This window comes from Musca domestica, unplaced genomic scaffold, assembly GCF_030504385.1.
Source record: "Musca domestica strain aabys unplaced genomic scaffold, Musca_domestica.polishedcontigs.V.1.1 35, whole genome shotgun sequence".
Classification (NCBI taxonomy): Eukaryota; Metazoa; Arthropoda; class Insecta; order Diptera; family Muscidae; genus Musca; species Musca domestica.
This window is the reverse complement of record NW_026712315.1, coordinates 1,634,362-1,651,119: the sequence shown is the minus strand read 5'-3', so window position 1 is coordinate 1,651,119 and position 16,758 is coordinate 1,634,362. Positions and strand designations below refer to the sequence as shown.

The window sequence follows — 16,758 nt, the reverse complement described above, 5'->3', positions numbered from 1 at the left end:
CCTTTGGGCCCTTTGGGCCCATTCCAATCGACGAGGCTTGTCCGCAGACAACATTCTTTGCGTCAATTGAATTTTGTACGGGAACAAATGCAAATCAATGCGAATAATCCCATGTAAAGTGGACCGAGCCATGCCCAACTGCTGAGAACGGCGTTTTTGGGATGTTCTTGGGGACCTCTCAACACTGAGTCGCCTTGGTCGACTTTTATATGGCCTCTTCGGATTAGAAAAAGCCTTACCAGTCGAAAATTTTTCGTATAAACGCTTAATGGTGTTTTTAGAAGGCGCACTTCTCACATTTTTTAATGTTTTAAAAGCTCGTTGAGTTCTCACAATTGACTTCTTCTGTTGAATGTAAATTTCAGAGCGCTCGCGTGACGTGTATTGGTTCATGGTAAAAATCTGCTTGGACTGACGCTTCAAACGCGGTATGTCATTAAGCGATGTGACATCTCTGTTGCCAGATGGGTCAGTTATGACGTTGCCAGATGAGTCCGTCGAATATGGGCAACCCTGTAGTACACATATTGAACACCTCCTTCTTATCTCAATTTTAGATACCAACAGTGACATCTATATCAAAATTTACGATTTTAGTTCTATCCTCGAGCTCATTTTTCAATATTTGCAGAATGGAATATTGTGATATGTTCAGCTCACGAGCCATTTTCGACCACTGCGTCGATCATTGCGATCAAGTAGCTTCTTTACTTTTCCAACCATTTCTGCTGATGCTGTTGCTGTTTTCTTCCGTCCACTTCCTTGACGTCGGGCTACGCTACCAGTCACCAATCACGGTATCGAGCGATGATACCAGACACAAAAGATTTATTCACATTTAAATGCTGGAGTGCTCCAACGATAGCCACTTGTGGTTTTCCAGCCAAATATAAAAAAATCACACTATCATGCTTGGTTCTCACCAGAATGCCTTTGTACACTTGTAAACAATATTAAGATCTGTCACTGGAATAATTTTAACAGCTGTCGAACGAGTGGCTTAAAAATGACAGCAGTCTAAAATTGGTTGCAGTTTTTTCATCTCACCCTCTATATACTACTAATTGTATACCCTCCACCATACATAGCATGAAGGGTTTATTAAGTTCGTCATTTCGTTTAGAGCTCATCGAAGTAATAATTTTAGACATAACAAAGTGTATATTCTTGACCAGCACAAAATTCTAAGATGATCAAGCCCTGTCCGTCCGTCCGGCCGTCTGTTGTAATCACGCTAGAGTCAAAACAAATAAGGAGAGGAAGCTAAAATTTTGCACAGATTAGTGTTTTATCTGCTGGCAGGTCAAGTTCGAAAATGGGCTATATCAAACCCCCATACAACGGTACCCCCCGATATTCGGTATGTTGATAATTTTAGCCACATTTTTCAATGGAATTGTCACCAAATTGTCGAGGGTATAAAAAGTTAGGCCCGGCCGAATTTTTATATAGTTTTATTTTTTATTTATTCTTTTCATATATCCATATAGGGATTGTGTTCTGATTTTTTTCAAATCAAATTTACTCTCTCATTTCGGAAGATTTTAATAATTGCACATCCTTTTCGCCCCACCCTGTAGCTAAGCAACATAATCTCTGAGCAAAGCATTCAAATTCAAAGAATACTAAAGGTACTCATACCTTTGTTTTTATTTTGAATTTACGTTTGCTCATCCTTCCTTCCGCCATAGTCTTCTTCTTCTCGTCGTTCTCTAACTATCGAATCCTATCATTGCTTGCTAGCATTTGAAGAAATTTAATTGGCTTTATTGAATCGATTTAACTTTAGCGGTGTAGATTGGTTAGCCAATTATTTTCGTTACGAAGGATTAGAGCAAATCTTGAAATTATTCCATGGAATTTTAATCTCTTTAATGGATGAGAGAACTTGGAGGGCATTTGGGGGTTTAGAGGACTGACAAGTTTCACCATAACCTGAAAATTGGAATATAATTTGGACAAGAAATGTGCCAGTCTGTTATAAAAAGCTGGTAGTCATATGACCTTTAAAGGCTAATTGAAGAAGTAAAAAAGTATCGGTCGGTTTTGCCGACAGATGTATACTCACAGCCAATGTTCGATTATTTAAAAATATTTTGACTTCTGTTATGAATTTTTAAACTCTGGATCATTTATGGAGTGGGTTTTTTGAAAGAATGGGTCCATATTGTCCATTTCGTATCGGACCTAAATAGATATGATATGATATGATATGATATGATATGATATTGAACCCTATGTGGGCAGGTGGCAAACGAAATGGTCCGACCTTTAACATCTTTATGACAGATCTTGTGTTGATGGAAATGTTTTAGATGTAACATGTCCGGAATGGAATCGGATGTTGATTTCGCTTTTTATGAGCTTCATGGATATTCAAAATGTTGAGCGTTTGTGAGGGAGGTATCAGTAGGAGCGGACCGATATTGTCAATTATCGCACCAGACCTAGCACTGACGCAAATATTAGGATTTGCAAAGCTGGAGCAAAATCGGATTATCATTTCACTTTCTGTGAAAAAAAATTATATTTTTGAAAATTTCGACCATTTGTGGGGGAGGTACCAAAAGGAATGGGCCTATATATTCATCTAAATACCAGACCTTGGGTTAATACAAATATTGGGATGTGAGAAATTTGAAGACAATCAGAATCTTACACCAATTTTTATGAGAGTCGTAATTATTTAAAATTTTGACCCTTTGTGGGGGAGGTACCAGAAGGAGCGGACCGATATTGTCCGTTTTCGCACCAGACCTAACACTGACGAAAATATTTGGATCTGCAAAGTTGGAGCCAAATCGGATTATCGTTTCTCTTTCTGTGCAAAAAATATGTATTTTTTAAATTTCGACCATTTGTGGGGGAGGTACCAGAAGGAGCGGACCGATATTGTTAATTTTTGCACCAGACCTAGCACTGACGCAAATATTAGGATTTTCAAACAGGATTATCGTTTCTCCTTCTGTGCAAAATAAAAATATATTTTTTTAAAGTTCGACCATTTGTGGGGGAGGTCCCAGAAGCAGTGGACCGATTTTGCCCATCTTAACACCAGATCTTGGGTTAATACAAATATTGGGATGTGTGAAATTTGAACACAATCAGAATCTTACACCATTTTTTATGAGAGTCGTAATTATTTAAAATGTTGACCCTGTATGGGGGAGGTATCAGAAGGTGTGGACCGATATTGTCCGTTTTCCCACCAGGTCTAGCACTGACGCAAATATTAGGATTTGCAAAGTTGGAGCAAAATCGGATTATCCATTCACTTTCTATGCAAAAAATATAAATTTTTGAAAATTTCGACCATTTGTGGGGGAGGTACCAGAAGGAGTGGACCGATTTTGCCCATCTTAACACTAGACCTTGGGATGTGTGAAATTTGAAGACAATCGGAATGTTACATCACATTTTATTAGAGCTGTAATTTTTAAAAATTTTGACCATTTGTGGGGGAGGTACCACAAGGAGTGGATCGATATTTTCCGTTTTCGCACCAGGTCCAGCACTGACGCAAATATTAGGATCTGCCAAGTTGGAGCAAAGTCGGATTATCGTTTCTCTATCTGTGCAAAAAATGAATTTTTTGAAAATTTCGACCTTTTGTGGGGGAGGTACCAGAAGGAGTGGACCGATATTGCATATCTCCGAACTAGATCTAAGTTTGACAAAAATATTACGATGCACCCAATTTGGACCAAATCGGATACTCCCTTCGAGAGTTATCGACAGGCGGACGGACGGACCGGCATCGCTAGATCGACTCCAAATGCTCTGAAACGGATTTGGTCCAAAGAGACCTAGAGTCTAAAACCGTTATTTGCACTAGAGACGTTTTGACCGTATCAAATGATATATACCCTTTGTAGTCATATGGCTACTGAGGCTATAAAAACTTCTTTGAGTCCTGATTCTAAGACTCATTTTTGTGATTTAAATATCTTCTCTGTCTTCTATGAATTTCGAAATATTTATTTTTGTCTATCGTTTTTACTCTTGTGATCAAGACTAATTTATTCAGTATTTGCCAGTATGTTCTCTTTTATTTGTTGGATTTATCAATTAACCTTTCCTATAAATTCCCATTGACCAATCCCCGATAACTCCTGGAAGACATACATACACATACACTCATACATATGCCTTTCAACCCATGCATCGACGTTGTTTATTTCGCCGCACACGCAGTGTAACCAGAGGCTGCACTCACAGCTGTCTCTAGTGGATCCTTCAGAACTGAAGCATAACGGAACAAATTGCCTGTGACAAACAACGCCCCAGACACCTAAGGGGAGGGGGACCATCGCATACTTTTGAATAATTAGAGCTTTTGTTGTTGATATTTCTTTTGCCGTTAGAGCTAATATTTTTAAATGGCATTTCTCTCTTTGAGAACTTAATATTAATTAAATCGTCTTATAATTTTGTTTTTGGCCTCTTGATGCTCTTGTTGGTCTTCTAATGGAAGTATAGTCTTCCAAAGGACTCATCTGCAATTCAAAGAGCAATAAAAAGAAGAAACGACTGAATGGCTGGTTGCTTGACACATCAAAAAAATATAAAAACAAATTCAAAAATGTCAGCCAGTTGGCCAACAGGTATGAATGCGTATATCCTCAGCCGGCGTGGTTTATTTTATTTACAAAAAAGTTTATTTTTTACGAATTCCTTGAAAAACAAGTATCATTTTTATACCCTCCACAATAGTAGATATATTAAGGGTAATAGATACTACAGCCTATGACAGAAAATTGTCCGCGGCTTTGTATAGCCCCTCCCGATATTCGGTACTTTGTTAATTTTAGTGACCTTATTCACCGGATTTGGTATATGATGTTAGTAGTGGATACTACAGCCTAAGACAGAAAATTATCTATGCAGGTCCACGTCTTTGTATAGCCCTCATATAACGGTACCTCCCGATGATATTCGGTATTTTGATGATTTTAGCTACATTATTCTCCGACTTTTTTCCTTGTTTCAAATTTGAATATTGTAATGGCTTATAACAAAAGTTGCCTAATACGAAGGCGACATTCTGTATTCTTAAGATTTTAACAGAATTTTTAACTGATTTTATTTTATTTTATTTATTTATTTATTTATTTATTTATTTATTTATTTTATTTTATTTTTTTTTTTTGAAAATTCCCAAATTCATTGCAAATGGTGGAGGGTATTCAAAGTTCGCCCCGGCCGAACTTACAGCTTTTTTACTTATTGTAGAAGAAATCTTAATCTGTGATCCGCGATTTCTGGTCAGAAGGTCATTGAAATATTTTTTTTCTAAAAAATCGACAAATTTTTTCAAGTATCTTGTAAAAAAATTAGAAAATCTGCTATTTTCTAGGGAAAAACTTATGAAAATATACAGTTTCGGTTAGGAGGTCATTGAAATAATATTTTTTTTTTAAAAATTCGACTATTTTTTTCAAGTATCTTGTAAAAAAAAAATAGAAAATCTGCTATTTTCTAGGGAAAAGCTTATGAAAATATACAGTTTCGGTTAGGAGGTTATTGAAATATTTTTTTTTTTAAATAATTTCAGATCATGGTCCAGGATAAAATATTCCTAAAAAAAGTACATTTTTATACCCTCAGCCATATGGCCAGAGAGGATATATGTCATTTGATACGCTCAAAACGTGCCTTATCGAAATAACAATTTTAGACTGACCGTAGGTCTCTTTGGGCGTTTCAGGACATTTGAAGTCTATCTAGCGACTTCCGTCCTTCCGTCTGGCCGGCTGGTGCGCACTATAACTCTCGAACTAAGTATCCTATTTGGTCCAAACTTTGTACACGGTAATATTTTCGTCAAACTTAGATCGAATTCGGAGATGGGCTCCTTCTGGTACCTCCCCCCACAGAAGGTCGAAATATATTTACTGCACAGAAAGAGAAAGGATAATCCGATTTTGCTCCAACTTTGCGAATTCTAATATTTACATCAGTGGTAAAAATGCATAATATCGGTCCACTCCATCAAGTACCTCCCCCACAAAGGGTAAAAATTTGGAATATTTATAACTATTATAAAATGTGATGTACGAGTCCCATTGTCATCAAATTACGCACATCACAATATTTTTATAAAACCAAAGTCTGGTGTAATGGAATACATCGCTCCACTTCTTCTGCTACCTACCCCCCTTCTCAAAGGATCAACATTTTGAATATCCATGAAATGCAATGCAAAATAAGCATCCGAATCCATTCAGTCCTAGCATATCTCAGTATTTTCATCAACACAAGATCTGTTATAAAGTTCGTAGAAATCGGACCATTTCTTCTGGTACCTCACACACATAGGGTTTCAGATTTGGAAAAACCAAACGAATGTTTTCTCATCGGAGACGTAGAAAACCAAATTCGGCAGTTCACCACCTTCGGGCAAGCGAAACAACTCTTTAGCTCTTTAGAGTCTATTTTCATTCCGTTGCGGTGTAAGTTCTTGCACTTTTTGGAATTTCAATGGCTTTAACCCGAGCTCATTTTTCAATATTTGATGTCGGGCTACGCTATCAGTCACCAATCACGGTAACGAGCGATGGTACGAGACTTTGCTCTAATGATAGCCACTTGTGGTTTTCCAGCCAAATATTAGGAAATCACGCATGAGTTCCACCACGAATAACTTTTTAACGATAACTCTCGAAGGGAGTATCCGATTTGGTCCAAATTGGCTACATCGTAATATTTTTGTCAAACGTAGATCGAGTTCGGAGATAGGCAATATCGGTCCACTCCTTTTGGTACCTCCCTCACAAAAGGTCGAAATTTTCAAAAATAAATACTTTTTGCACAGAAAGAGAAAGGATAATCCGAATTTGCTCCAACTTTGCAAATACTAATATTTGCATCAGTGCTAGGTCAGGTGTGGAAATGGACAATATCGGTCCACTCCATCAAGTACCTCCCCCACAAATTGTCAAAAATTTGAATAATTACAACTCTCATAAAATGTGATGTAAGAGTCCGATCGTATTCAAATTTCGCACATCCCAATATTTATATTAACCCAAGATCTGGTGTTAAGATGAACAATATCGGTCCACTCCTTCCGGTACCTCCCCCACAAAAGGTCGAAATTTTCAAAAAATATATTTTATTGCACAGAAAGAGAATGGATAATCCGAATGTGCTCCAACTTTGCATATCCTCAACTTTGCGTCAGTAATAGGTCAGGTGTGAAAATGGACAATGTCGGTCCACTCCATCATGTACCTCCCCCACAAATGGTCAAAATGTTGAATAATTACAATCTCATTAAATGTGATGTAAAAGTCCGATTGTCTTAAAATTTCACACATCCTAATATTTGTATTAACACAAGGTCTGGTGTTAAGATGAACAATATCGGTCCACTCCTTCTGGTATCTCCCCCACAAAAGGTCGAAATTTTCAAAAAATATATTTTCTTGCACAGACAGAGAATGGATAATCCGAATTTGCTCCAACTTTGCAAATCCTAATATTTGCATCAGTGCTAGGTCAGGTGTGGAAATGGACAATATCGGTCCACTCCATCATGTACCTCCCCCACAAATGGTCAAAATTTTGAATAATTACAACTCTCCACTCCATCAAGTACCTCCCCCACAAATTGTCAAAATTTTGAATAATTACAACTCTCATAAAATGTGATGTAAGAGTCCGATTGTCTTAAAATTTCACACGTCCTAAAATTTGTATTAACCCATGGTCTGGTGTGAAGGGGGAATACATCGGTCCACTGCTTCTGGTACCTCCCCCACAAATAGTCGAAATTTTCAAAAAATATATTTTATTGCACAGAAAGAGAATGGATAATCCGAATGTGCTCCAACTTTGCATATCGTCAACTTTGCGTCAGTAATAGGTCAGGTGTGAAAATGGACAATATCGGTCCACTCCATCATGTACCTCCCCCACAAATGGTCAAAATTTTGAATAATTACAATCTCATTAAATGTGATGTAAAAGTCCGATTGTCTTAAAATTTCACACATCCTAATATTTGTATTAACCCATGGTCTGGTGTGAAGGGGGAATACATCGGTCCACTCCTTCTGGTACCTCCCTCATAAAACGCCAAATTAACATCCGATTCCATTTTGACTTGGCACATCTGTCGAAATATTTATATCATATTTTTGGGTCCGATAGGAAATGGGCAATATTGACCTACTCCTTTAAACGTTTGAATAATCTTAACACTAGTCAAAACATATTTAAATAATCGAACATAGGCTGAGGGTATATATCTGGCGGCAATACCGACTGATACTTTTTAACTTGTTGGACTTTTTTAATAAAGTTTATAATAAACAATTTTTTTCTTTCTTTTCAGAAAATAATTAATCATTTGTGGTCAACAGGTAAGTTTCATCGTTTAAGGAAATATCACTATATTATACATTTAAGATTGGTGGCCGCTTAGAGGTTTTCTATTAGAAATTTAGGATTTCTATTAGAAATTTAGGATTTTTCAAAGGTCCCGGTTATCGGTGTCATTTATTTATCCTTTCGTAAGAACTAACCCCAATTTTTTTCATTTTAATAAATTAAAACAAAACCATAAGCTCTTAATTTCCAGTTAATCATAAATGGTCAACCTGGAACATATTAATGTAGGTTTAGTACAAAAAAGGACAAGGCAACCAAAAAAATTAGAGATACTAAAAAGGGCAACCCAAGTTATTGAAAACTTTACACATAAAAGATACCTACAAACTTGAAAACATCTCAAAGGAATTCCTAAAACTACCCTTTTTTATTAAATAAAAAGCCAACATAAATATTTCTTAAAGACCGAGAAAAGACAACGAGAACAAAGGATTCCAGAATCTATGTGCTTGCCAAACAAACTGTTGCTTCCAAATTGCTGTTTTTTTTTTCTCCCATTTCACATTATTATTATTTTAAATTACAGATAAAAGAAAGAGAAGTACAGGAGAGCGGGGGGAAAAGCTTTTTTAACAAACATTTGTTGTTACAAAGGGATAGCCGTTTCCCTTAACACCTAGGCAAAAAGAAAATACACAACATTTCCAAGAATATCCTTAGTCCCGGCAAAAGTCCCTAGTTTGTTTCACACAGAGAAATTCACGTGGGTGCCTTGTAGCATAGCATTTGTACAAAAGAAAGGAAAGTAAAGTTTGTATCCACAGTCAGCTGTTAGCTTATCAGTAAACCAAAAAAGACCCTGGCCTTTGCGTGGGAGTAACAAAATTGTATCTGTATCCCATTCATTGACTACTGGTAAGGAGATACTTACGTTATGCATAAAGAGAGAGAGAGAAAGCTTGATTTCCCACTCATTTGAGGTCTCCATGAAATTACTTCTCTCTTAACGAGTCGAGGGATTTTGGAAAAATGGCATAGAGCGCGACAATAACAAAAATCATATGTTTTCTGTGATTACCTTTCTCCAATTGTTGTTTTGTTTTTCTCTCTATCACATTTTCCTTCTTTTCACTTTTGCTTTCATTTTTTCCAAAATGAATTCCTGTACACAAGAAAGCACACACACACTCACACCCACTCACCCATCCAAGCAACAAACATTATACGGCAATAACAACAACCCACTTGTCCCACACATTAGGTTCATTATTGAGTGCCTTTCATCGAAAACACTCAAACGTCAGCCGAGAGAAAGAGAGCTAAATGACAGAGAACCACATATCCGCTGAAATAGAGCGCAAACGTCAACGTGTGTGTAGGTGTTTTGCCTGATTGTTGTTAACGGTATCATTGCCTTAACACTTTCTGTTTGAATTTTATGACTGAGAGAGGGTGTGTGTGTGAGTGATGGGCTCTCCTTGCTTAGATTGAGAAGAAAAATTTACATGAGCCGCGAAAATTGTGAGTAGGGAACTAACAAAAAAGGTATTTAATTTCATGTCAAAAAGAAAAATATGAGGAAATAAAGAATTACAGAATATGAATTGTTTATGTAAATACTGGATGAAAGAGATCTTCATATAGAAGACTAATGGATGTTCTCATTTAAAGTCAAAAGGTCTTCTCACAGAAGTGCAGAAACCCTTCTCATAGAAAGCCTTCTTAGGGAATTTCAAATAATTTTTTTTATTGAAGACAACAAAGAATGTAGAAGACCGAAATGTCTCCTCACAGAATGGAAGAAGACCAGATGGTCTTCCCACTAATAGAAGAAGCGCAGGAGATCTTCTCATAGAAGAAGGGCAGCAGGTCTTCTCATAGAAGAGCAGCAGGTCTTCTCATAGAAGAAGAGCAGCAGGTCTTCTCATAGAAGAGCCGCAGGTCTTTTCATAGAAGAAGAGCAGCAGGTCTTCTCATAGAAGAAGAGCAGCAGGTCTTCTCATAGAAGAAGAGATGCATAGCTTCTCATAGAAGCAGAGATGCATATCTTCTCATAGAAGCAGAGCAACAGGTCTTTTCATAGAAGCAGAGCAACAGGTCTTCTCATAGAAGAGCAGCAGGTCTTCTCATAGAAGAGCCGCAGGTCTTCTCATAGAAGAGCCGCAGGTCTTCTCATAGAAGAAGAGCACGTCTTCTCTTGGAGGAATAGTAGCAGGTCTTCTCATAAAAGAAGATCTGCAAGACCCGAATGAAGGTCTTCACTTAGAAGAAGACCAGAAGAACTTCTCATAGAAGAAGACCAGAAAGACTTCTCACAGAAGACCAAAAGAAAGTCTTCTCATAGAAGAAGACCAGAGGTAGGGTTTTCCATAGAAGAATACCAGAAAATGGTCATCTCATAGAAGACCCGAAAGAAGGTCTTCTCTTCTCGTATAGAAGACCCGAAAGAAGTCATTCTCTTCTCGTATAGAAAACCCGAAAGAAGGTCATCGTCTAGAAGACCCGAAGGAAGATCTTTGTATAAAAGACCCGAAAGAAGGTCTTCGTCTAGAAGAGCCAAAAAAAGGTCTTCGTCTAGAAGAGCCAGAAAAAGGTCTTCGTATAAAAGAACTTTTTTGGATCCAAAAAATCTTCTCTTCAAATGATGATTTCCGAGGGAGTCTTCTTTAAACTGAAGGCCTTCCAAAACGCTTATATTTGGTCGATTTTTTTCGCCCAGAAGTTTCCAGTGACGATTCTTAACAGATATGAACCTGTACTGGCGTTTTATTCCGTTTACCGTTTTTCTTATTTCCTTTTTTCTTATTTACCTTCTTTCTGCGACGATTTCGTTATGTTTGCAATAAAAACAAACCAGCAACAATAAAATAAAATATGATAACAATTGTTGATGTTTTCCTCTGCTTTGAGCAGTATTCTGAGTTATAAAACGATACCTCATTCTCAATGAGTAATTATATTGCTCTTCTTACGCTCTCTTACTCCAAACACGCACAGTTGCCGATTGTCGTCAACACACCAACAACACCAAAAGCAACATATGTTTGTTGACTATCAACAACAACGACGACGACGACGATGAAAAATAACAGATTAACGGTGAACACACAAGAGTTAGGGAGAGAGAGCGAGAGCAGCATTTCCTTGTTGTCACTCTGATTTGCATAACGGAGCCTTAAGCTCCTCTCCGTGGTATACTGACCGTGTGTGTGTGTGTGGGTAGGATACTCCGTGTGCGGAAGGTATGGAGTTGCTGTTGTTGATGAGTACATGGGATTTTCCGTTTTACGCACTTCGTGCACACACGCATGGATGCATGTGTGTGTGTTTGTGTTTTAAGTTGTTATCCTAATAGGAAACTGAATGTGTGCTTTTGTTGTTGTTACTGTTTGTGTATTGTACGTACTCACTATATTTTTATAAACAAAAAAAAAACACACATATTGGTATGTTGTCGTTTTTTTATTCTCTCTCACTCTCGTCCCATTCCATGGTATAACGGTAGGTAGTACAACGACAACAATATTCTTTGGTGTTCGTTCGTCACACAAATCTCTGCCTTTGGGACTGAGGCACAACCGAGCGACTGACAACAACAACACTAACACCATTGCTCTTCGTTATACCACACGGTTGTTCTTCGTCGTGGACGTCGTCGTCGTCGTTAGCCGTCGTTAGCCGCCGTTGCCGTGTTGTGTTCTTCTTTCCGTCTTCTGTTGTTGTTCTGTGTGTGCGGCGGGGTTCTTCTTCGCTGCCGTTTGAGTTAATTTTATAAAAATTTTCGTAACATAACAATACGGTTTCATTCGAGTACGGAACTCTTTTCGAGACGTGACGCGCAAAATTTCACCAAAAAAAAAGAAAGAACGCAGTGAAAGAAAAAAATTATTATTAAAAATAAATAAAAAAAAAACAAACATACACACACCAATACATTTAAATCTATACACTCTCATTCATAATAACAATAATAATAATAATCGTAGTGTATACGCACCCATTGGAGAGCGCATTGAGATTTGGCTGCCTCCTCCGTGGCCAATGAAGAATGAAGAAGAATGCCAGCCGTGTGTCTTCTTTTTTATGTTGTCTCGTAATTTTCGGGTGTCTGTGATTCTTTAGAAGAGGAGCGCGTGCAGTTTTAAAAATATCCATGCCATCCGTCGTCGTCGTCGTTGTCGTCCGTACACTCGAGCACGGTAAACAGAGCGCTAGACAAGAGGAAAATTCTGAAAATACAAAAATAAATATAAATAAAATTTTCTAAATTTGTAAAGAACAAAAAATATATATTTTTTATAAATCAAACCAATCCATTCGCCTGTCTGCCGATCTCTATAAAAATAAAAAAAAAACATCTGAAGTTTGATCAGACAATTGGGCCCGCATTATCACATGATGGCCAGATGAGGTCTGGGGTAGCCCTAGTCCCATGATACCATCTGCAAACATCAGATCCACAACAGCCCGTAATGTTTGTTTGGACTAAAAATACAGCAACAACAACAACTACTACCCATATATAATTTAAAAATAATTATTGCTTATTTTTAAAACTCACACAGAAAAAAAAACAGCAACAACCCGAAAATAAAAATAAAATTAATTTTATCAAAGCCAAAAATAAATCCAAACAAAACAGAAATAAAAATTAAAAATAAAAGAAAAAAAATTGTGTTATGAATTTTTGTTGCCGTATAAAAATAACAGATTTTTTTTTGTTCATAAACAAAAAAGCAAACAAACAAACGAACAAAAAAATAAATAAATAAATATTTCAAACAAACAAATATGAAAACAAGAGATATGATATAATAATAAAATAAAACATGATTTTTTTCATACGATAATAAAAAAATAAATAAATATTAAATAATTTCAAAGAAATAATTTCAAGAAGTGATGACTTAAAAACAGTTATTTTTTCCTCGAGTTTCTCAAAGAAACTTTGTTAAATTTTATTTATTTTGTTTTCGAAAACAAAAAGATATATATCCAAAGCATTTATTATAAATATACAAAACCAACTGTTGTTTGTGCATAAAACATATCATAAATTATTTAAAGAAAAAAAAAAAATAAATAAATACGCCAATTCCACTGGATTATTAGAAGAAAGAAAACATTCTTCCAAATATCAATTGGAAATAAAATGTAAGTTATAAAACATTTATATCAAAATGGAAATTAAAAAAAATAAAAAAAAACAAAATATATGAAAATAATTTAAAAAAATAATATCTAAAATTTAATTTAATAAAAAAATTAGGAAAAATATAATAAAAAAAAATTAAGTAAAAAAATACATAAAATAAAAAAATGTACCCAAAAAAATTGTTATTGCAATTTTTTTAAGAAAAAAAAATGTGCCAGTATCCAACCGAACCAATCCGCAGGATTTTTCAATCGAGGAAAATATTTATCCTTGTCAATATTTGAGAGTGTGAATTTTAAAACGATTCGGATGTTTTTTCGTATCTTGTGAGCGCTTTAGTTATTAATTTTTTTTATTTGTGGGGAATGTACCGAAAAAGTTCTCAGATATGAAGAAAAAAATATTAATAAAAGCCGACGATTTCTTTTGATTCTACTTCTAATTCTGAAGGAAGAGATTGGTTTTCATTCGATTTAGAAGATGAAATTATAAATCTTGCTTATAAAACAACATAAAGGCAAGGGGGACAAATCCGTGAAAAAATGTGACAAAAATCATCAAAATACCGAATATCGGGAGGTTAGTTATATGGGGGCTATAAAAAATCGTGAACCTATACATACAATGTTTTGGCGCCGGATCTACTAGAACCCTCTTTACCCTACAAAAACCAATTTTTAGACAAATCTGCGAAAAATGTGGCAAAAATCATCAAAATACCGAATATCGGGAGGTACCGTTTTATAAGGGCTATACTAAAACGTGGACCCAATTCTTCGCCACTGGAGCTAGAATCCATTATGACCTACAAAGAACAATTTTTAGACAAATCGGTGAAAGAAAATGTGGCAAAAATCATCAAAATACCGAATATCCGGAGGTATCGTTATATGGGGCTCTACAAACTAAAACGTGGACCTATACATACAATTTTTCGCCACTGGAGCTTGAACCCGTTATGACCTACAAATAACAATTTTAAGACAAATCGGTGAAAGAAAATGTGACAAAAAATCATCAAAATACCGAATATCGGGAGCTACCGTTATGGGGGCTATACTAAAACGTGGACCCAATTTTTGGCCACTAGAGCTAGAATCCATTATGACCTACAAATAAAAATTTTTAGACAATTTTGCGAAAAAAAATGTGGCAAAAATAATCAAAATACCGAATATCGGTGGTTATCATTATATGGAGACTATACCAAACGTGGTTCGATATATCTCATTTTCAGTGCCAAACATCCTAGGCACAATGCAAATTGTTGTGCTAAATTTTGAAGCTCTACGTCAAACAATGTGGGCTGTATCGTAATTTCAACAGACAGACGGACGGACGGACAGACAGACAGACGGACATCTATAAATCGACTTAGAATTTTATGCTGATCATGAATATACAGGGTGAGATAAAGAAACTGCAACAAAGTCAAACGCCATAGATTTTACATTTTTTTTTAATTTTATTGAATAAAAGCAAAAAAATGTCGGAAAAAGCATCAAATTTTAAAAAAAGTTTAGATTTGTTCCAATCGGTCACCTTTGGCACGAATTATGGCCTTCAAACGGTGAGAGAAACCGTCACACGCTGCCCGAATGTTGCTCTGCGGTATTTTGTCCCACTCCCGGCGAAACGCTTGCTTGGGGTGATCGACACTTTGGTATTTTTTAGTGCCAACCTTGCTTTCCAAAATACTCCAGACACAATAGTCCAACGGATTGGTATCCGGAGCTAAGGTTTGTTTTCATTTTTTTTGGAATTCCAAGTTCCATGACCTTTTTGTTTTTTTTTTTGGTATGCTAATGCTGACCCTTAACATGTTTTTCTTAATAATATCCTTTAATTTTGTTTCGGGTACAACAGTGAACTGTGGCTTATCAGTCGTCGCTCGTCATGCCAATAATCGCGACAGTTCATTCATTCATTGTTCAGAAGCAGCAGAATTTGTTTTTTTTTTTTTTATTTGGTTGTTTTATGTTATTGCATGATACTGTGTCTGTCTGTGCATGATTTGCATTATGTGATACGCGATTCATAATTTTTGGACGAAAAACAAAAAACACAAACAAAATGAAACCAGCAAACAATATTCAATGTTTATACCCTACACCACAAGGTGGTCAGGGTATTATGTCTTTGTGCATTTGTTTGTAACAGGCAAAAGGAAACGAGATAGACTCATAGTTCCTTTTGATGATCTCCATAGAATCACTTTCTGAGTTGATTTATGCATGTCAGTCCGTCTGTCCGTCCGTCCGTCCGTCTGTCCATGTATTCTTGTGAACAAAATGCAGGTCGCATTTATTATCCGATTGAGATGAAATTTTGCAAACAACATTTGTTTGGCCCAAGGACGAACCCTATTGAAATTGGAGATAATCGGTAAAAATTTAGATATAGCTCCCATATATATCATCGTCCGATTTGCCTTTTATTGTGCACCAAACGTGTAGTATCAGCCGGAATATTATGGAATTTTGCACATACAACCAAATTAGGCCTGAAAATAAGTATGCCAAATTTGATCGAAATCGGTTCAGATATAGCTATAGCTCCCATATATATTGTTCAGCCGATTTGTTATTTTTGTCCTCTGCAGCCGTAATATGCACTCTGTAACAACAATATTTGGGGAAATATTGCAAATGCAGCTCAGAAATACCTTTGCTAAATTTTATCGAGATCGGTTCAGATTTGGATATAGCTCCCATATATAACTTCGTCCGATTTACCATTTATTGTGCACCAAACGTCTAATATTTGTCCAAATGGGATGGAATTTGGCACATACGACCGAATTTAGTCTAGAAGGTAGTATGCCAAAGTTGGTGAAGATCAGTTCAGATATAGTTATAGCTCCCATATATATTGTTCATCCGATTTATTGTATTTGTTACCCACAGCCGTAATATGCACTCCGTAACAACGATATTCAGGGAAATATATCAAATACAGCTCAGAAATATCTTTGCCAAATTTTATCGAGATCGGTTCAGATTTGGATATAGTTCCCATATATATTTTTATCCGATTTCAAATTAATTTCGCACCAAATGGGCAATAAGAGTCCGAATTTAAAAGATACAAATGCTTCGGCATATTTAGTCCTTTGAATTTTAAATTATAATTATAATCATAGCCTGTGTGATTGAATTCTCCCATCAAAACTTTTAATTGTTATGCGGAACTCTACTAAATTAGCAAAGTAGTGTAGGGTATCATAAAATCGGCCCCGCCCGACTTTAGGACTTTCTTTACTGGTTTTT

General features: G+C 36.2%; 1 protein-coding gene across 15 annotated transcripts in view; it reads left to right on the top strand.

The window, feature by feature from the left end:
• LOC101898601 (myocyte-specific enhancer factor 2) overlaps positions 1-16,758 on the top strand; it is a 152,600-nt gene that overhangs the window by 80,618 nt on the left and 55,224 nt on the right. For 11 of the 15 annotated variants that reach the window (XM_005182149.4, XM_005182142.4, XM_005182148.4 and 8 more), the window contains exon 3: positions 8,339-8,366. The gene's annotated coding sequence lies outside the window, so the exon portion shown is untranslated. Of the gene's footprint in view, positions 1-8,338; positions 8,367-11,139; positions 13,489-16,758 lie in introns of those variants that run through there. The other 4 variants (XM_059125870.1, XM_005182139.4, XM_059125868.1 and 1 more) reach the window with 4 other exon arrangements.